This window comes from Delphinus delphis, chromosome 10 (genome assembly GCF_949987515.2).
Source record: "Delphinus delphis chromosome 10, mDelDel1.2, whole genome shotgun sequence".
NCBI lineage: Eukaryota > Metazoa > Chordata > Mammalia > Artiodactyla > Delphinidae > Delphinus > Delphinus delphis.
The window spans coordinates 86,725,495-86,747,331 of NC_082692.2; the positions used below are offsets into that span (position 1 = coordinate 86,725,495).

General features: G+C 42.9%; 1 protein-coding gene across 2 annotated transcripts in view; it reads right to left on the bottom strand.

Annotated features, from left to right (window-relative positions):
• Positions 1-21,837, bottom strand: part of PDZRN3 (PDZ domain containing ring finger 3) — a 246,698-nt gene that overhangs the window by 73,143 nt on the left and 151,718 nt on the right. The gene's annotated exons all lie outside the window — the stretch shown is intronic.

Below are 21,837 nucleotides of genomic sequence, written 5' to 3' on the forward strand. Positions count from 1 at the left end.
TGGAGAACAGTAGGGAGGCGCCTCAAAAAACTAAAAACAGAGCTACCATATGACCCAGCAATCCCACTCCTGGGGCATATACCCAGACAAAACTATAACTTGAAAAGATACGTGCACCCCTATGTTCATAGCAGCACTATTCACGACGCCAAGACAAGGAAACAACCTAAATGTCCATCAACCGATCAATGGATAAAGAAGATGTGGTACATAGATACCATGGAATACTACTCAGCCATAGAAAAGAATGAAATAATGTGATTTGCAGCAACATGGATGGACCTAGAGATTATCATACTAAGCAAAGTTAAGTCAGAAAGAGGAAGACAAATATCATATGATATCACTTATACGTGGAATCTAAAATATGACACAAATGAACCTATCTACGAAACAGAAACAGACTCACAGACATAGAGAACAGACTTGTGGTCACCAAGGGGGAGGGAAGGATTGGGAGTTTGGGATTAACAGATGCAAGCTAGTATATATATAGGATGGATGAACAAGGTCCTACTGCATAGCACAGGGTACTATATTCAATATCCTACAACCTGTATTCAATATCCTATATTCTATAATCAATATGCTCTATTCTATCTTCTATCCTACTATATTCTACCCATAATAGAAAGGAGTATGAAAAGGAATATATAAAAAATGTTTTAGCCTAGGGTGTAAGAAGTTCACGTTCTACCTACATGCTTTTTGTGGAAAAGGCAGTTGGCTTAAAAAAATAAAACCAGCATCCCAGACAGTGTCTGAGTTGGGTTCACACTTCCAGCCACCAACAGCCACGCAGGACACCCTTTGGGTTGCTTCTTTGGAAGATGGTGACATGAAGAAGGGTCCTTCAGAGACACTGGACTGGCCAGGCTTTTTCTTTTACTCTCAATTCACAGTTTGTTAAAGGCCTCCAAAGGAAGAATATAATTCAACTCAGTTCCAGAGCGAGTTCTAAGAGCATTGGCTTTTACAAAATATTTCCCAAATTCTAATCTGAGCCTTGCCTCTCAGGGTGTAATCCATCCTACATTGCTCTATCCTGTATTGAGATGCCACGAATCCCGTCAGCCTTCTCCGTAGGCATTCTTCTTTATCCTTAGACCTTGTTAAACATTCTTCAGCCCTTGCTAAACTTACCACTAAGCTATTTCAATTCCCATTAAACACGGGTGCCACTGCTAATGAACGCACATATTGGGGCCATGATTCACACACATATGGAATACAAATGGCGTGGAACGGCTAGACTCAAGCTCACCCGTTCGACCAACAGATATTGAGGCCTAGCATGTAATCAGACACAGTTCATTTCCTTCCTTGGGCGGGGGGAGGGGACGAGGACATGCCACATATACAACGAATACATTTTAATGAAAGAATAGCCTCCTCCTAGTAAATAAATGTATACATTCCAAATGACTTGTGGGTTTTCCAGATTGAGAAGAAACACGCGGTCAAGCTGGTTTAGGACATAAGCTCACATTGCAGAAGGCGTTCAGGTATTTCTGCCAACTAGGGTAGGAGAAGGGTGAAAACCACCGCACAGCACCAAGATTGTTCTGGCTGGGTCACGCCCACCTGTGAAAGATGAGAACTAAAAAGCCAAAGAAGAAAGCCTGGCCCGTCAGGACCCTCAGTTCTTTCAGCCCCTCTGGATGAGACCTTCAAAATTAACAGTCAGAAGTGTTCTTGCCCTTGATAATGATTTCTAAGATGACTTGGAACATTTCTCATGACCTTGAAAAAACAACAACAAAAAAAGCTGACACGCTCCAGATTCACTCCCACTCACGTGGAGTTGAGACCATTGGGAAAACCCACCAGGACTGCCAAGCCTGACCTGTGAACTCCACACTGGAGAAATCCAGTATCAAGTCAGGGAAAGTCTTGACATCTCACTTCCAAAGTTGAGGCACAGCGTCTGTGGACTGTTTGCCAGGCGACATCCTGAGCTGTGTTTCCTGGAGCTTCAAATACTCCTTCGGGTGGGGGGCAGGCTCTAGGGACACCCTAAGTGGCTCAATTCCACAGGCAGTAAAGTAATTAATGGTATCTTTCAGGGCAAGCGCCGTAAAGAAAAAAAACTGCTCTCAAATTTTGACTGCTAAGGAATGACTGGTACAGCCCATATTTGTGTTGTGGGGAGTAGCTATGTGAGAAAGAGAAAGACCTAGAAGGAGAGGAACATCTTGGCTACAAATACCCAAGCCAGCCCCTCAGCCCGGTTAACAACTCTGAACCGTCAGATCACAAATGCTGAACACGCTGACTTTCAGTGTCTACGGGGAACACATGCCATGGATCAAAGAGCACACTGATTAATCCAACAGGGACCAAAGTCTGTCACTTTGGTCATGGTGCACGGATGTGCGAAACGGGGTCACTAAAGAGTAAATGAAGAGGAGAAAAACACCAAAGCAAAACTGGTATCAGAAAGGGGCTCGACTGCCAACTCCCCGTCTATACGCAACTCAGAGGAGGTAGGTGAATAGCCTTCCTCCCCAGCACATCCCCCCACGTGTGTTAAAGCAGGGCTTCCCCTTTCGTAAAACAATGACCCGCCTGCCGATGCCAGGTAACTCTCACTCACACCATCATCTTTTAATATCACATGAGGTCATCCGCTTTCCCGCTACTGAATCCCCCAGACCCACTAGCTTCTTGTCACACACACAGCCCTGTAAACAGAGATTTAAAGATAACTCTGCTCACGTTGTTTATTGGGAAGTCAGTTCTCGTAAGTAACAGGAATCCATTGCTAGAATAAACAGTGAACACAGGGAGAAAACTGGGAGAGCCTCACACAATTGGATCTCGACCGGTGTATGTAAGAAATGAGCTGCCATGTGTTTACAGGCCAGCTGGCTCGGCTGGTTGGAACACGGCTGCAGCTGAGGCCACTGTGGTGAGTCTGATTCCCATGTGAAAAGGACAAAGGGCCTCAGGGCTACAGAATGAATCCCTAATCTCCACCCATCATCCCACATATATACACTCTTGGGATGAGGGCGGAACACAGGACTAAAACAAAGACACAGCCAATATGGTAGATTGGTAGTGGGGTCTCAAGCAGAGGCGTGGTAGGAGGTGGACTGATACCTAAGCAAAAGACACTTTTCTTTGCCAGCAACGTGATGACACTCATTTGTTATTTTCCCCCAAGAGACCACAAAACGTCTGCCACACAGAGCTCTCCAGAACTGATATGGAAATAGACACTTCGGGTAATTCTCTTTAAATTCACTTTCCTCTCATTTCACGGAGGGCAGAGCCATGTGCTGGGAACTCCATGCTCACAGGGAACCGAAGGTAACGTCAAGTCAGTTCTGCCTGGGCTTCTAACGCATCCCAGAGCCCCCCAACTGGTGGCGTTATTAAGGCACTCATCTCATACTTGGAATTCCAGAGTACATGCTCTCTCTTCGGGGCAACGTATTTTATTTGGTTTCAAGTTTTGAGCTCCTCCAGTGCTATCCCCAACACCATGCTAGACACTTGACTAAAAGCACACAGTAGAATGAATTTGTAAGTTATTCACGAAGTAACAACTGGTGCCGGGAAAACAAGCTTTCCACAGGAAATTCTTTTTCACCGGCCACGTGTTTATTTTTTTCAAAGTCCCCCGCAGTTGTTTTTGACTTGTCCCTCTGCCTAATTTATTGGGCAGCTGTCAAACATGCACATTCTCTTGTCTCGTATCTGACATTTGTACAGAGAGGAATGACATTGGAAACGTGCCGTGGACAGACAGACACTCTGAGACTGAATAATGAGAAAGAAAAAAAAGTGTAATGATGAGAGAAAACAGCTGGGAGAAAGTACGCTACTTCCTTTGCAGCCAGGCAGGCCTGTGAGTGCCTTCACGGTAATTCTGGAAGATTCCACAGAAATGGACTTACTTCACAGAAACACTTCCTTTACACTGGCTTTTTTTTTTTTTTAAAGCACAGTAATTTCCATGTACATAAAGTCGTTTTCTTCATGCTTGAAGTATATGAAAATCTATATATACGTAGTTTTTTATAATCTTATACTTGTAGACAATATCTATACAATACATAGTTTTTTATAATCTTACTTTTAGACAATGATTTTGTCTACAGTCAATATTGTAGACAACCATCAATAGTCAACAATGTGGATATTATAATGAAAAACACAGTCTGAACGACTTTCTTAAACGTCTCAGGAGAGAACGCCTAATGCCTCCAAGTGGGCCAAACAATATGATTCTGAAATCCTCACACGCACAGACCATTGATCTCCGTGTAAGCCCATGAAGCATTGTTACTGAGCTAACACTCATTCCTTTTGATCTCTTTCCATTTCCTGCATTGTATTCAATGTTTCTTATCCTCGTCCAACATCAACAGGTCATTTCACAGAGGGGTCAGTGTTGGCCAATATAAATAACCATTATAAAACCTCTAGCATGCTTTAAGTCAACAATCAAAGTGGCCTACACTGTTTGAAGAATAAATTCCAAATATTTTCACGGCAGAGGGTAGTCAAGGCCTGTGAAAAGTACAGGTACAGATTACAGCTAAATAATCAGATGGCGGCAAGCTAACCTAGCACACGGTTCCCTATTTTTAAACCAGCTTGAAAACAAACAGCAATGGCAGTGCCCCTCGGGCAGGACTGTAAGCCTGGGCTCTGTACCACAGGCAGGTATGTTTCAGAAGACTTTCATGCACGTGGCTGAAACGCCCGCCACATACATCAACACAAGGGGTCTCGGCCAAACCTACAAGAGCCAGCAAGTTAGAGAGCCCAGAGAGACTCAGAGGCAATGATTCTCTTAGTTTCTAGGTGCCTCCTCCCCAAGCCCCTGCATGACCCATTAGCAATGACTCCCACCCAACCCCACCTGGGCAAGGTGACGCGCTGCAACATCAACGTGGCACCAAACTCTCCCTTGACACGGGGGTCAGAGAAAGGGGTCGATGTGAATAGTTCAAGAACTACCAACATCTGGCTTTGGGAAGCACTGCATGTATCCTGACTCCAGATTTACCTCTTGCGTCCGCTTTACCTCGGTTGTTATTGGAACTATGTGCATTACCTAAGAACACAGTCATTAAGCTGGGTGGAGCAGTGTCTATAAACCCTAAAGACCAAGCAAGCCAAAGATAACACTGACTGACCATGACTATGGTGAAGATCTACATTTATTGCTACGGAGAGACTGCTACAACGTGGTGCTGACTGAGAAACAGGAGGTTCTAGGACAAGCATGAACAGTGTGGAATTATTTTACATAGAGAACTAAACAGGCGGATTTAAAAAAAACGCATGCAGGGCTTCCCTGGTGGTGCAGTGGTTGAGAGTCCGCCTGCCGATGCAGGGGACACCAGTTCGTGCCCCGGTCTGGGAAGATCCCACATGCCTCTGAGCGGCTGCTGGGCCCGTGAGCCATGGCCACTGAGCCTGCGCGTCCGGAGCCTGTGCTCCGCAACGGGAGAGGCCACAACAGTGAGAGGCCCGCGTACCGCAAGAAAAAAGAAAGAAGCATGCATAAATAAATGAATACATAACGTCCAGAGGATGTTTATTCAATCTCATCTCTGATTTGAATCAGCTGTTATCCCAGTACATCACTATCATTATTATTTGTTATTTATTTATTTTTTTGCATTGGCATTTTGGTTTGATTGACTTATGATCCCTAGGAAATATGTCTGAATTTCTATACTTTCTTGTGCACTGGCTGGTTTCTCCTGGAGTTCCATGCAAGTTTGCATCTCCTGTTCCAAGCTGTTGGTTTAGGAATGTATATATATTCCTACTGAACTGAACCCTTATCCTTACTAAGTTTACAGTTTTCATAATTGGGAAAAAAAAGCTGTTTTCATATTAGAGAAAGAATCACCATGAGTAACGACCAAAGACTATGCCCAAATCGTCATCATCAATACAGTTTAAGAATTACTCTGTACCATGGCGTTATGTCATTTAGTCCTTACAGTAACTCCATGAGGTAAAAACTCTTGCCTAGAATATTCTTTCTAATTTATGGACAAGAAAGGTGAGGTCAAGAAGGTTAGGTGACCGACTCAGAATCACACAGTAAGTGCTGGAACCACAATTCAACCTCGGTTGATCCAACTGTAGAACTTTTGCTCTTACTGATCACACGATGCTGTGCTGACGTCAAGAAATGGCTCTATTACAATCCCCACATTGGTAGCAAAACACGCGTCAGATCCGAAGTCAAGACACTGGCGACTATGTGCCACCTAGAGAAATCTATTTTCTTAGCCTGTAGAGACTTCTAGAAGTCAGGCATATATAATTTCTGAGCTTCTATTTTTCTCACCTGCAAAACAGGTATTACAGCAGATTTTGTTCTAAAGACGAAAAAGTCATATTTGTTCCCAAAATCCTCTGGGGGAGGGGATGCACTATGTCAGTTTAAACGACGACACATCATTTTTTCCAATATTGAGCAAATAAAAGCATAAAACTGTTTAGGTTTTTCACACACCGATTCAGACCAGTCAAAATGTCCATTTTCTTCACTTTCTTCATGAGGCCAACTGTCCTCCTCTGACCTGCTCCTTTTCCTGATGCTATCTGAACAGACATGCTGATCTGGGTAGTTCCATGTCCATACTCAAAAATAATTAATGGCATCAGCATAGTTATGGGAATTAGACTTATTAGTTAATTACAGAACCAGCAGAGGGAGCACAAAGCCTGCATAAATAATACCCATTTCTTCTGTGCTTCTTAAAAAACAGCAGTAAGGGCAGTAGTGAGAAACACATTTAAACTTCAGTGGTCAACAGTCAGAAGATGGTCCTTGCTTTATGGGAGCAGTGTTAGGTTAAAAATCCAATGCGTTATTCATACAGTCTATGTACAAATGTTAGTTTGTTGGGTATCTAAGAGGAAGAAAGCTGTGTGTGTGTGTGTGTGTGTGTGTGTGTGTGTTTCTCTTGGTATCACAGTGATACCTTCCCCACTGGTGGTGGACTCATTAAGGTCAGATGGTGAGACTTGCCTAGAGTTGGCAAATATTCCCTTCACCCTGATAGCAGAGCGTCTTTCATTTTAGCGTTGTTCCTCCTAACAAAGTCCTCAGTGAATAGGCCTGTATTATTCTTCTAAGATACAATCAAGGTTTACATTTATGGTTGAATAAAATTTTGACCCAAGTAAAACAAAATAATGCCTATTGGTAAAAAAATATAATCGTATTTCTAGAAATATGTGCCTTAATTGCTGCTAACATTTTATTATTTATTTATTCATTCATTCACTCTTGGCTGCGCTGGGTCTTCATTGCTGTGCGAGGGCTTTCTCCAGTTGTGGCAAGTGGGGGCCACTCCTCGCCGCGGTGCGTGGGCCCCTCACCGCGGTGGCCTCTCCTGTTGCGGAGCGTGGGCTCCAGGCGCGCGGGCCTCAGCACCTGTGGCGCACGGGCTCCAGAGCACAGGCTCAGCAGCTGTGCTGCACAGGCCTAGCTGCTCCACGGCCATGTGGGATCTTCCCTGATCAGGGCTCAAACCCGTGTCCCCTGCACTGGCAGGCGGACTCTCAACCACTGCGCCACCAGGGAACCCCAATTACTGCTAACATTTTAAATAAATGATCATATTTTCAAGTGTGAAGCAAATGACTTTCATCATTTCTTCTGGAATAATACTGATAAATAGTAAAGAGACACAGGCCTCGAACCAAAGTAACAGTTTCATGTATAATGGAAGTTAAGACAAAGGATGTCCACTTATCCATCCTTCGATAGGTTAGGTCCACTGCTTTAAAGACAGCTATGATCGCTACACCACCACCTGGCAAGATGTAAAGTTTAGACACAGAGATGAATAATATAACAAAGGACTTATTTTCTATGCTATGAATTCCTTTTGTTGATTTTGAGAAGATGGTCTCCCCACACGAAGTGGGAAAATTAAAAAGGAAATAATGGTACTTATACTGATATATTAACATTTAAATTATAGAAATCCCAACAGTACACTAAAACACAATGTTTATTTTGAAGAAGTCTCTGCGGAGGGCGGTGGTGAGCAGAAGCTGCGGCTTTAGCGCACATGCCGAGAACCATCCAGGCTCAGGAACAGAGAAATGGTGTTGGTGAACAAATGGTACCTGTTGGTGAAGAATGGCCCCCATGTGGGCTTGTCTGGCTCTAGCTGGAAACAATTCAGGGATGCTGGGGGCAGCCACGCTGCTAGGGTGCCTGCTGCTCCCACGTGTCCCCTTGGGCTTCTGCTGGCCTCTTCTTCCACATCAAGCCCCCCTGTCTTGTGGGCACTGTTTCCCATCACCCCACCAACCCAGTGCCTACCACGCCAGGGACATGAAAGGGCAGAGTCAGCAGAAATTCTGCTGTGCAAACTGGAGAGGCACTCAGGTGCAGAGACCTGGGGTTTGGATACCAATGGGGAAAACCACACCCTGCCCTTGCTTTTCATCCCTTTTCTCGGTTAAGGACTCTGAACACAGTGGACCCTCCAAATGTGGCCCTTATCAACTGGCTGCGGTTTACCTTGGGGTGCTTCGCTTTCTTCATCAACACGATCAGAAAACAGGAGGCACCAGGGTGGTCCTAGCGGGTGGACTCACCTCTGTGTCCAGCAGGTGCCCATAACAGCTGTCAATTGACTGCTCCCAAATCAGAGGCCAACACAGCTCCCTCAGAGACTGGCCACATCTGAGTGTTAGTTTCTTTCACTGCTTTGAAAAAATGCAAATGAGTTTATCTTACAGGGTCAGGTAACTGCCTGTCCTCTGTCTCACCGCAGATATTTCTGAATCTTGTCTCCATTTAAAGTAATTTTCCTCCAACTTTTGTGCATATCTGAGGTTTTAATGGCAATCTAGGAGGTACTGGACACCTACTGTATACTAAGCACAGGGCTAGGAACCTTAGCTACCTGTTGTCACTTAGCCCTCAAAATAACTTTATGAGTTAAGCACTCTCTTTTATTCCAGCGTCATCGACGAGGAACCCAGGACCCAGAGCAGTTAGGTAACTTGCCCAAGGTCACCCTGCTGGGATGTGGTAATCAAAAGTCACATCCAGATGTCTGCCTGTGCAGTCCACACCCGCCTTTTCCACTGGAGCTCACTGCATCTCCCATTTCAAGTGAAGAAAGGTAGATGACAAGGTTTACGGGAGATGGGAAAACCTCTTATTGTTAGAATTCTCATACATACATCGTAGGGTTTTTGTTGTGGTGCTTTTATGCGACAGAAAGTTTGCTGGTTTTGAGAATTAACAGCCAAAGAATCCTGTGACTGAAAAAATAGCAATTGGTGAGAGAATGACGATTGGGACAATAACGACCGACGCTAACGTTCTCTCTGGTGAGCCTGAGTTATGAGTTGTGTCCTCCATGGAAAGGAGCTTTTTTTTTTTTGGCTGGTCGGCATGCGAGATCTTAGTTCCCCAACCAGGGGATCGAACCCATGCTCCCTGCAGTGGAAGCGTGGAATCTTAACCACTGGACCGCCAGGGAAGTCCCCAGGAAGGAGCTTTCTTTTCCACCACGATGGCTGAAGATCACCACAGACCCGATCGGCAAGCCAACTAGCCCCTCATCTGTCGGTATCATTAAGACCAAAATAAATGGGACCAACATTCTGAAGCCTCAACTTCTGGTTTATCTCGACAATCCGCTGGAAACTATAGGTTTCGTACGAATTAAGAAATTTTTAAATTCTCCTCTGGGAGCATATTAGATTTCTAGCTAGTGTAGCGCCATCATTTTCTTTATTTACGATGCCACATTTTCTAAATGAAGAGTCCTAGCATTGAATGTGATGTGAGTGCACTCTTAGTAACCTTCTGTAATCAATCAAGAACAAAGAAACAAACTAACAAGGCTTATTTTCATCCAGTTAGTGAATTCAGCACAGCTCCTCTATGGATTAGGCATGAATACAGGGATTCATGTTACATTTACTATTACTTATTATAATTTGTGTCAAATGGGTCTCAAAATGAGTAAATCAACACACACTAGCACTGGGTCTCATCCAATCATGTTAGGAAATGGTTGAAAATCTAAACCCTATAATATTTTAGTGAAAACAGCCAGCCTTGAGAAGAGCTAACCATTTCATCAGGCCTATGTTACGTGTGTAAGTTTTTATTTCTAGTATCTCACACCCATTCTTAGTCAACTTTGCAGATAATTCAGGAAGCTATATAAACTTAGGATAAGTAGTATGCATTTGGGGGCCTCAGAAATATTATAATAAATCCTTTGGACACTAGCTTCCCTACCCCACCCACCCCGTTAAGCACATAAACACCAGTAAGATCTGTGTTAGTGGAACTCATCTCACGAACATATGAAGTGTTGATTACAGCAAATGTGCTTCTGTTAAGAATAGGTGGCTTTCTTCATTCATCTGTTTAGAGACACTGTCTCCCCACCAGCACCCTGCAGGCATCAAGTTTTCATGATAATCTGAAAAAGAAACCCCAAACTTTTCACCTAGACTTTGCTCCTAGGGTTTGCTCTTTCATAGAGAGATGTGGGAGACAGCATTAAGTTATCCGGATGGTTCTGTAGCCCGTGGCTGTATCCTACCACAGTCACATCACACATGTGTGAAAAAGTACATGTCACAGCAACTGCCGAGTCACCCACAGCCCGAGGTTCCCCAAGGACAGGGGTTCAGCCGTGGGGCGGCCAGAGAAAGAGCCATGATTCACGCTGGCAGGGCCGGGGCCTGGACACAGTTGTCTTTAATTGCCTGGCTGTCATCTCTGAGATATTCCTGGGTGACACTGTGGCCAGAGTAATGAAGAAAATAAATACACAGCATCCCATATATTCCGGGGTCCTGAAATGCTCTGCTTATTTGCTCAATATTCATTCACGATGAAAAATAAAATCTAGACTTCGTCTTTCATGTTTCACATCGATACCATCTATCATCTTTTGCTCCAGTGTAATTTGGGGTGTGCGTTCTTTCAATTATATAAAAAGCAAGGTGTCAAATAGCTTACGCATTTGAAACGATGCTTTCTTTGTCCTTCCATTTTTTATTGTGCAGGCCTGTAGTTGGAAGGCTCAGAAAAACTTGAATGGTAAATTTGCTCTCGAGGTGTAAAAATTACAATTTTATCACTAAAGTGTTCTAGGGCTTGTGAACCTTTAAAGAGAATCTGATTCTATTTAAGTTGTAGACGTTTTCTTCCTATTGCATAATGGAGCAAGAAGTCTAGCATTTAAGTTTGGGTACAAGGGCATGTCGAGGGAAAACCAAGCCCTTTGATCCCTCTGCATGGGCCGCTGGGGGCTGGCCCCATTCTCTCAATTAACTACAGCGATGGCGGCAGCCGCGTACATATGAAGTGGCCACCACCAGATACCGGGTCCCACGCTAAGCACTTTGCTCACATTATCACGTTTCTCAACATCCTTTTTCCGTAAGCAATACTGGTCACACTTTTACAAATGAGAATACAAAGTTTAGAGGGCTAAGTATTACGTCCAAAGTCGGGATTCACACCCAGGTCTGTCTTGCTTCCAAGCTTGTGTGCTTAACCACCAAAATATTCCACCATCTTTAGGTGCTCTGCTTGTTCTGTGACTACTCACTGTTGAGACCACCAAGGATGGAAAGGAAAAGGCAAAGAAAGATGCGAGGATAAACTTTTAGCCTTGCAAGAAAGGTCTGCAGACACTGCAAGGAGAGAAGGCAAGCTGCCAAAAGAAGTGGTCCTCTTATGGGGGGGGTGAGGGTTGGCAGAATCCCCGCTCTCTTGGGGCTCACTGCACTGTGACCTCAAGCAGGGCCCGTCCTTACTCTATCAGACTTGGGAAGGAAGGTCTAGCAAAATCAAGAAGCAGGCAGCTGAGACCCTCAGATGGAAGAGGCTGATCCTAGGACGGTATTTGGGAGCTACGTGGTTGCTCAGTGTCAAGACGACCCAGGATGCTAGGAGCATGGGAAGCCGTTTTATCATTCGTGCGATACCACTTATTCCAGCTGTTCCTCATTCCTTGGAAACTTTATAGACAGACATTTACTCTAAGAGGATTTATAACTTAGAAAAAGGTGTCTCTTTTTAAAAATCTAGAACCAGACTCTGCTCTGCTAGGTTTCTGGATGCCCCGATCACATCTTTCAGTGGCTAAGTTGTTTGCAGGCTGATGACCTGTACTGTAATGAGTTTAGTTATATTGGAAGAGAGTATGCATCCTCCCTTTCCCCCCCTAGAATAGAAGCGCTCACTGGAAGAGTTGGTGTCTTATCCACTGCTTTACCCCCCAGAGCCTAGCCTGGTGCCTGGTATACGCTGAGCACTCGCTAAGTATTTGATGAAGGACGATGTGTACTTTCTTTTGTGTTTTTTAGCGTTTGCATCTTGACTCTCAGCCTCTCCCCTTTTTTTGTATATTTCCCTTCCTTCACCTCAGATCAATCATCCCCTTCGTAAAACAAAGCGCCTGCCTTAGGCACGGTGGCAGAAGATGTGGACCGAACATCCACCAAGTTGCTTGTTTCCAGGCTGCAAAATGCAAGGAGGACATTTGGAAAACAAAACCCCAAATGAAACAAAATATCCCTTTCTCATTTTTCAAGGAAAACCTCTGAAGGGGCCGGAGTTGATGAACAAGACCCCATACAAGGATAAAGCCAACTGCTGAGGATCAGAAAACGGCTACTGGGAACTCACAATTATTGTCACACATTATTTGTCTTTAGTGCCACAGAAACAATTTTCCTTTAGCAATATCTCTGTCCCAGTAAAATTAAGAAAGTGCAGAATCCAAATTCCCCCCAAAGGAGGCAGCTTAAAAAAATTTACTAACTCTACTGCCACAGGGATTTATGGTTTCTTTTTTAATAGTTGCAGTCTGATATACCTGTTTCTTGGGTCACAAGGTAGATTCATTTATCTTTCTTTTGAACATTTCAAGCAAATTCCGGCCCTGTAAATTGACTGAATTTTTACATCAAGGAATACATTATAGAACGGGGTTGGAGTACGTCTCCAAAACAGGAAGACCTTAAAATAAAAACAGATACTGAAGTCTGTATTTTCCTGATTGTCAGTCAAGCTAATTATGCTCTACTCTAAAGCTCTATCAGGCAAGAAAGGAAAAGGCAATTGGGGGCTCTTTCCTCGCCTAGCCTGATGTCTGGGAATATAACACCAGTTTATTCACAGCAGGAGGCTGCTGTAATTGGCAGCTCCGTTTTCCCCGACTAGAGGGTAATTCTCTAGCGAAGAAAACACACTGTTAACAAGATTTTACAAATTTGACATATGGTATCCTATCTGAAATGACCAACAAAAGTTCCTTCTCTCCCCAAGCAAACAGTTATCTCTGGTTAGGACTATAAGACAGTGCAATAAAAGTAGGTAAAGGGCCCTGGAGTTCTTTTAGGGGGCCGGTAAATCTCTGATCATAAAAAAAAAAAAAGCCAATTAATAATGAAAGGTAAGATACTCAGGGCAGCTGGGTCTCTGAGAGGTAGATGAAATGACAGTAAAAACCTCACCTGGAACACTGGGCTACATTCCTGGTGTTCGATCATCCCTAAAGCATTTAAGGCGAGGATTTGGACCCAGACAGAATCCTTCGTGAGTCTATTAAGGTGGGGCTGGGTGTGGGAGTGAAAGCAGGAACCCTAAGAGATGCACTGGACCTAGAGATGGTCCTGGGCTTACCTTTATCCCCACCCTAAACATACAGAAACACTAGAACGAATTTTTAGGGAGGGGCAAATTGCTTTGATGACTCCAAAAACTTCATCACAACAATTCTAGTTTAAATCCATAAACCCCCAGTGAGATCTCTGCATTCTCCTTTAACTAACAAAGGAATGGAAGAAAGAATATTCCGGTAGGTAAAATACTAGGCAGAAATATAGAGAGTTTCCAGGAAAAAAGGAACAAGGAATTTTCCCTTTCCTCCTGCGCATGTTAAGTGACGCATCGTTTCATTCGTTCTTGCCAGGATGCTGGGTAGATTCCAAAGAGAGGAAAAAATGGGTCCCCAAGAAGTTATCCTGGATTCACTAAGATACCCACAGTTTAGTGCCTACGGCCAGAGCGCAGGGACCGACTCTCGCCAGACGCCATCTGATGTTCCATCTGACCCCCAGCGCAGAGACGGTGCTCAGATTGCAGATTCATTTGAAGCTTGGTGATCTCAAGGGGGTTACACAAAGGGATTAATGAGCCACTTCCAAGCACCAGGTACTCGGAGTAAAGACACAGAGTCAGGTCAAGTCCTAATTTTCATGGGGAATTAAACTGACTTCTCTCACCTCCTGGTGACACATAATTGACAATCGACTGGAATCTGCCCAGGTGAAGGAAGGACGGACGGCAGAGCCCCTTTTTGGTTTCTATGCACCCAATGGCGCACACACTCCAAATACTCCAGGAACAATATCTGCTTCTTCACTGAGGTCATTTGCTCATTCGTCGTACCTGCCCTTTTCCTCTTTCCTTTCTGGGTGTTCTCCGGTGGTGAACGCCAGTAGCACCTGAACTATTTTTAAGTGGTACAAGGACAGTCCTTGAATTAACACTGAATCACGTAACAAGACAGTTTTGCTTTCTCCAATGTCTTTCCTCCAGAGTGTGAAAAAGCGAGAGGCTCAGTCTGGTACTGATACATCTTGCATCTCGCTAGTATCTGCCGATCTCACAGGGAGGTAAGAACATCAGAGTGTCCAAGAGCCAGTAGAACCCAGCTAGCACCTAATCATGGGCTGTTTTCATTGTATTCATTTTTATAGCTATTCCTTCTCTTATGACAACCATGACTGATTTTCCATTTCTAGATGTTAGAGAAAAGTTTCATTTAAAATAGAATATCTCAAACCAAGTGAAATAAGCCAGTCACAAAAACACCGATACTGTATGATTCCACTTATATGAGGCATCTAAAATAGTCAGATTCGTAGAAATAAAACTTAGTATGGTGGTTGCCAAGGGCTGGGGCAAGGAGGGAACGGGGAGTGGTCTAGTGGGTACAGAGTTCTAGTTTTGCAAGATGAAAAAGTTCTGGAGGTTGGTTTTAGAACAATGCAAATATACTTAACACTACTGAACTGCTCTTTCAAAAATAGTTAAGATGGTAAATTTCATGTTATGTGTATTTTACTGCAACAGAAAAAAACGGGGAAGACAAAGGTAGAGGAAGATGTGGCTACAGAAGACAGACGTAACGTCGCTGGTTCTGAACGTGGAAGAAGGGGCCACGGGCCAAGGGAAGCAGGCAGGCTCTAGAAGCAGGAAAAGGCAAGGAAACAGATTCTCCTCTAGAGCCTCCAGAAAGGAACGCAGCCCTGCCAACACCTTGATTATACTCCAGAAAGCCATATTTTAGACTTCTGCCTTCCAGAACTGTAAGATAATAAAGCTGTGCTAAGTGCCCCTTCTCCTCTCCTCACCCTGAAAAATAAAGTTACTCAACGTTTTTTCTTACAGTCAGTTAGAACGCATTAGGAAATGATGGTGATGAGGTACATGTCTAGGGGAAAATGGTGGTGTTTGCTGAACACATACCCTGTCTTCTGGGCTGTAAAGGGCAAACCAAGTTTTCCAAGATTTATTATACATAAGAGGCATCAGGGGAGAGGAACCAAGATGGCGGAGTAGAAGGAGGTGCTCTCACTCCCTCTTGCGAGAACACCAGAATCACAACTAGCTGCTGGACAATTATTGACCGGAAGACACTGGAACTCACCAAAAAAGATACCCCGCATCCAAAGACAAAGGAGAAGCCACAATGAGAGGGTAGGAGGGGCGCAATCACAGCAAAATCAAATCCCATAACTACTGGGTGGGTGACTCACAGACTGGAGAACACTTATACCACAGAAGTCCACCCACTGGAGTGAAGGTTCTGAGCCCCACGTCAGGCTTCCCAACCTGAGGGTCCAGCAACGGGAGGAGGAATTCCTAGAGAATCAGACTTTGAAGGCTAGTGGGATTTGATTGCAGGACTTTGACAGGACTGGGGGAAACAGAGACTCCACTCTTGGAGGGCACACACAAAGTAGTGCGTGCATCAGGACCCAGGGGAAGGAGAAGTGACCTCAGGCAACACTGAACCAGACCTACCTGCTAGTGTTGGAGGGTCTCCTGCAGAGGTGGGTGGTGGCTGTGGCTCACCGTGGGGACAACACTGGCAGCAGAAGTCCTGGGAAGTACTCCTTGGTGCGAGCCCTCCCAGAGTCTGCCATTAGCCTCACTGAAGAGCCCAGGTAGGCGCCAGTGTTGGGTTGCCTCAGGCCAAACAACAAACAGGGAGGGAACCCAGCCGACCCATCAGCAGACAAGTGAGCTCTGCCCACCAGAGAAACAGTCAGCTCTACCCACCACCAGTCCTCCCATCGAGCCTCTTAGATAGCCTCATCCACCAGAGGGCAGACAGCAGAAGCAAAAAGAACTACAATCCTGCAGCCTGGGGAACAAAAACCACATTCACAGAAAGACAGACAAGATGAAAAGGCACAGGGCTATGTACCAGATGAAGGAACAAGATAAAACACCAGAAAAACAATTCAATGAAGTGGAGATAGGCAACCTTCCAGAAAAAGAATTCAGAATAATGAGAGTGAAGATGATCCAGGACCTCGGAAAAAGAATGGAGGCAAAGATTGAGAAGATGCAAGAAATATTTAACAAAGACCTAGAAGAATTAAAGAACAAACAGAGATGAACAATACAATAACTGAAATGAAAACTACACTAGAAGGAATCAATAGCAGAATAACTGAGGCAGAAGAACGGATAAGTGATCTGGAAGACAGAATGGTGGAATTCACTGCTGCAGGACAGAATAAAGAAAAAAGAATGAAAAGAAATGAAGACAGCCTAAGAGACGTCTGGGACAACATTAAAAGTAACAACATTTGCATTATAGGGGTCCCAGAAGGAGAAGAGAGAGAGAAAGGACCCGAGAAAATATCTGAAGAGATTATAGTCCAAAACTTCCCTAACATGGGAAAGGAAATAGCCACCCAAGTCCAGGAAGCGCAGCAAGTCCCATACAGGATAAACCCAAGGAGAAATACGCCGAGACACATAGTAAGCAAATTAGCAAAAATTAAAGACAAAGAAAAATTATTGAAAGCAGCAAGGGGAAAACAAAATGTAACATACAAGGGAACTCCCATAAGGTTAACAGCTGATTTCTCAGCAGAAACTCTACAAGCCAGAAGGGAGTGGCATGGTATACTTAAAGTGATGAAAGGGAAGAACCTACAACCAAGATTACTCTACACAGCAAGGATCTCATTCAGATTCCATGGAGAAATCAAAAGCTTTACAGACAAACAAAAGCTAAGAGAATTCAGCACCACCAAACCAGCTCTACAACAAATGCTAAAGGAATTTCTCTAAGTGGGAAACACAAGAGGAGAAAAGGATCTACAAAAACAAACCCAAAACAATTAAGAAAATGGTCATAGGAACATTCATATCGATAATTGCCTTAAACGTGAATGGATTAAATGCTCCAGCCAAAAGACACAGGCGTGCTGAATGGATTCAAAAAGAAGACCCATCTATATGCTGTCTACAGGAGACCCACTTCAAACCTAGGGACACATACAGACTGAGAGTGAGGGGATGGAAAAAGATATTCCATGCAAATGGAAATCAAAAGAAAGCTGGAGTAGCTATACTCATATCAGATAAAATAGACTTTAAAATAAAGAATGTTACAAGAGACAAGGAAGGACACTGCATAATGATCAAGGGATCAATCCAAGAAGAAGATATAACAATTATAAATATATATGCACCCAACACAGGAGCACCTCAATACATAAGGCAACTGCTAACAGCTATAAAAGAGGAAATCGACAGTAACACAATAATAGTGGGGGACTTTAACACCTCACTTACACCAGTGGACAGATCACCCAAAATAAAAATAAATAAGGAAACAGAAGCTTTAAATGACACAACAGACTAGATAGATTTAATTGATATCTATAGGACATTCCATCCCAAAACAGCAGATTACACTTTCTTCTCAAGTGCACACGGAACATTCCCCAGGAGAGATCACATCTTGGATCACAAATCAAGCCTCAGTAAATTTAAGAAAATTGAAATCATATCAAGCATCTTTTCTGACCACAACGTTATGAAATTAGAAATGAATTACAGGGGAAAAAATCGTAAAAAACACAAACACATGGAGGCTAAACAATTTGTTACTAAATAACCAAGAGATCACTGAAGAAATCAAAGAGGAAATCAAAAAATACCTAGAGACAAATGACAATGAAAACACGACAATCAAAAACCTATGGGATGGGCTTCCTTGATGGCACAGTCGTTGAGAGTCCGCCTGCCGATGCAGGGGACGTGGGTTCGTACCCCGGTCCGGGAAGATCCCACATGCCGCAGAGCGGCTGGGCCCGTGAGCCATGGCCGCTGAGCCTGCGTGTCCGGAGCCTGTGCTCTGCAATGGGAGAGGCCACAACAGTGAGAGGCCCCTGTACCACAAACAAAAAAAACAAAAAACCTATGGGATGCAGCAAAAGCGGTTCTAAAAGGGAAGTTTACAGCTATACAAGCCTACCTCAAGAAACAAGAAAAATCTCAAGTAAACAATCTAACCTTACACCTAAAGGAACTAGAGAAAGAAGAACAAACAAAACCCAAAGTTGGCAGAAGGAAAGAAATCATAAAGATCAGAGGAGAAATAAATGAAACAGAAACAAAGAAAACAGTAGCAAAGATCAATAAAACTAAAAGCTGGTTCTTTGAGAAGATAAACGAAACTGATAAACCATTAGCCAGACTAATCAAGAAAAAGAGGGAGAGGACTCAAATCAATAAAATTAGAAGCAAAAAAGGAGAAGTTACAACAGACACCACAGAAATACAAAGCATCCTAAGAGACTACTACAAGCAACTCTACGCCAATAAAATGGACAACCTGGAAGAAATGCGCAAATTCTTAGAAAGGTGTAACCTTCTAAGACTGAACCAGGAAGAAACAGAAAATATGAACAGACCAATCACAAGTAATGAAATTGAAACTGTGATTAAAAATCTTCCAACAAGCAAAAGTCCAGGACCAGATGGCTTCACAGGTGAATTCTATCAAACATTTAGAGAAGAGCTAACACTCATCCTTCTCAAACTCTTCCAAAAAATTGCAGAGGAAGGAACACTCCCAAACTCATTCTATGAGGCCACCATCACCCTCATACCAAAACCAGAGAAAGATACTACAAAAAAAGAAAATTACAGACCAATATCACTGATGAATATAGATGCAAAAATCCTCAACAAAATACTAGCAAACAGAATCTAACAACACATTAAAAGGATCATACACCATGGTCAAGTGGGATCTATCCCAGGGAGGCAAGGATTCTTCAGTATACACAAATGAATCAATGTGATACACCATATTAACAAACTGAAGAATAAAAACCATATGATCTTCTCAAGAGATGCAGCAAAAGCTTTTGACAAAATTCAATACCCATTTATGATAAAAACTCTCCAGAAAGTGGGCATAGAGGGAACCTACCTCAACATAATAAAGGCCATATATGACAAACCCACAGCAAACATCATTCTCAATGGTGAAAAACTGAAAGCATTTCCTCTAAGTTCAGGAACGAGACAAGGATGTCCACTCTCACCACTATTATTCAACATAGTTTCGGAAGTCCTTGCCATGGCAATCAGAGAAGAAAAAGAAATAAAAGGAATACAAATTGGAAAAGAAGAAGTAAAACTGTCACTGTTTGCAGATGACATGATACTATACATAGAGAATCCTAAAGATGCCACCAGAAAACTACTAGAGCTAATCAATGAATTTGGTAAAGTCGCAGGATACAAAATTAATGCACAGAAATCTCTTATATTCCTATACACTAATGATGAAAAATCTGAAAGAGAAATTATGGAAACACTCCCATTTACCATTGCAACAAAAAGAATAAAATACCTAGGCATAAACCGACCTGGGGAAACAAAAGACCTGTACGCAGAAAACTATAATAAGACACTGATGAAAGAAATTAAAGATGATACCAACAGATGGAGAGATATACCACGTTCTTGGATTGGAAGAATCAATATTGTGAAAATGACTACACTACCCAAAGCAATCTACAGATTCAGTGCAATCCCTATCAAATTACCAATGGCATTTTTTATGGAACTAGAACAAATCATCTTAAAATCTGTATGGAGACACAAAAGACCCCGAATAGCCAAAGCAGTCTTGAGGGAAAGAAACAGAACTGGAGGAATCAGACTCCCTGACTTCAGACTATACTACAAAGCTACAGTAATCAAGACAATATGGTACTGGCACAAAAACAGAAACAAAGATCAATGGAACAAGATAGAAAGCCCGGAGATAAACTCACGCACCTATGGTCAATTAATCTATGACAAAGGAGGCAAGGATAGACAATGGCGAAAAGACAGTCTGTTCAATAAGTGGTGCTGGGAAAACTGGACAGCTATATGTAAAAGAATGAAATTAGAACACTCCCTAACACCATACACAAAAATAAACTCAAAATGGGTTAGAGATCTAAATGTAACACCAGACACTATAAAACTCTTAGAGGAAAACATAGGAAGAACACTCTTTGACATAAATCACAGCAAGATCTTGTTTGATCCACCTCCTAGAGTAATGGAAATAAGAACAAAAATAAACAAACGGAACCTAATGAAACTTCAAAGCTTTTGCACAGCAAAGGAAACCATAAACAAGACGAAAAGACAACCCTCAGAATGGGAGAAAATATTCGCAAACGAATCAACGGACAAAGGATTAATCTCCAAAATATATAAACAGCTCATGCAGCTCAATATTAAAGAAACAAACAACCCAATCCAAAAATGGGCAGAAGACCTAAATAGATATTTCTCCAAAGAAGACAGATGGCCAAAAAGCACATGAAAAGCTGCTCGACATCACTAATTATTAGAGAAACGCAAATCAAAACTACAGGTATCACCTCATACCAGTTAGAATGGGCATCATCAGAAAATCTACAAAAGGCAAATGCTGGAGAGGGTGTGGAAAAAAGGGAACCCTCTTGCACTGTGGGTGGGAATGTAAATTGATACAGCCACTATGGAGATCAGTATGGAGGTTCCTTCAAAAACTAAAAATAGAATTACCATATGATCCAGCAATCCCACTACTGGGCATATACCCGAAGAAAACCATAATTCCAAAAGACACATACACCCCAATGTTCATTGCAGCACTATTTACAATAGCCAGGTCATGGAAGCAACCTAACTGCCCATGGACAGACGAATGGATAAAGGAGATGTCATACATATATACAATGGAATATTACTCAGCCATAAAAAAGAACGAAATTGAGTCATTTGTTGAGATATGGATGGATATAGAGACTATCATACAGAGTGAAGTAAGTCAGAAAGAGAAAAACAAATATCATATATTAACGCATATATGTGGAACCTAGAAAAATAGTACAGATGAACCGGTTTGCAGGGCAGAAGTTGAGACACAGATGTAGAGAACAAACGTATGGACACCAAGTGGGGGAAACCGTGGTGGGGTGGGGATGGTGGTGTGCTGAATTGGGCGATTGGGATTGACATGTATACACTGATGTGTATAAAATTGATGACTAATAAGCAGCTGCAGTATAAAAAAACAGAACAAAAAAAAAGCCCCTGGGCCCTGCAGTGAAAGCGCCAAGTCCTAATCTCTGGACCACCAGGGAATTCCGTATAACCTCTCATTTATTTATGGCAAATCAAGGTTTTCTTCTTTTTTTTCTTTATTTTCATTTTAAAAGTCCACTAAGTGTATACTCATAAAAGAAATCATTTCTGGA